Below are 833 nucleotides of genomic sequence, written 5' to 3' on the forward strand. Positions count from 1 at the left end.
GAAATAATAAGAATTTTATTAATAATATAATAACATGTATAAAAGATAAAATTAGTAAAAGAAAAATAAATATTGAAGGTAGTGGCTAAACAAAATCACTTCTGTGTTTGTAAAGAAGAAAATTAACCAAACAAAAAATAGAAGCTTTTAAAAATCTCTAACGTGCTTTTTTCCTTTCAAACTTGTGGTTATCAAACACAGCAACCACTTCTTACTCAACAGCTGAGTGTGTGTTTGGATTAGAGTTGGTCAAACTGGAGTTTAAATGAAAGTGATTTTGTAAAATTGATTTTGGATAGAAGTGAGTTTGTGTCAACATGATTTATGTTTGGCAATTTTATACTAAAATTGATTTTGATAAAATGAAATTATTTGGATAATATTAGTTAAAATCACTTTTAGATAAATAATTAGTTAATTATTAAAAAAATATAATATTAAATTATAATATTATTTTTTAAAATATATTTAACAAGAATTATAATAATAAATTTTACAATGTCAAATAAAAAAAATATTCAATAATTTTGTTTGTACTCTCAGTATTCTTTTATTTAGTATTATTTTGGACCGTAAAATTTTATTACTTATGATTCTATTTTTATGTATGTGTTCATACTCTGACCCAACGCTAAGACACAGGTTTAAAAAAAGAAAGGCCCAATCCAAGGAATTGGTCCTTATTTCACACCAACTTTCCCCTTGAAGTCGGTTCCCACCACCAGGGACGGACATAAGGGGGCGAGTGGTGGCCTCGGCCCCCCAACTTTTTTTAATAGTAATAAGTTATTATGTATAATTTATTTTTTTTTTAAAAAATATTTAGTATTTAG

This window comes from Arachis ipaensis, chromosome B08, assembly GCF_000816755.2.
Source record: "Arachis ipaensis cultivar K30076 chromosome B08, Araip1.1, whole genome shotgun sequence".
NCBI classification, from domain to species: domain Eukaryota; kingdom Viridiplantae; phylum Streptophyta; class Magnoliopsida; order Fabales; family Fabaceae; genus Arachis; species Arachis ipaensis.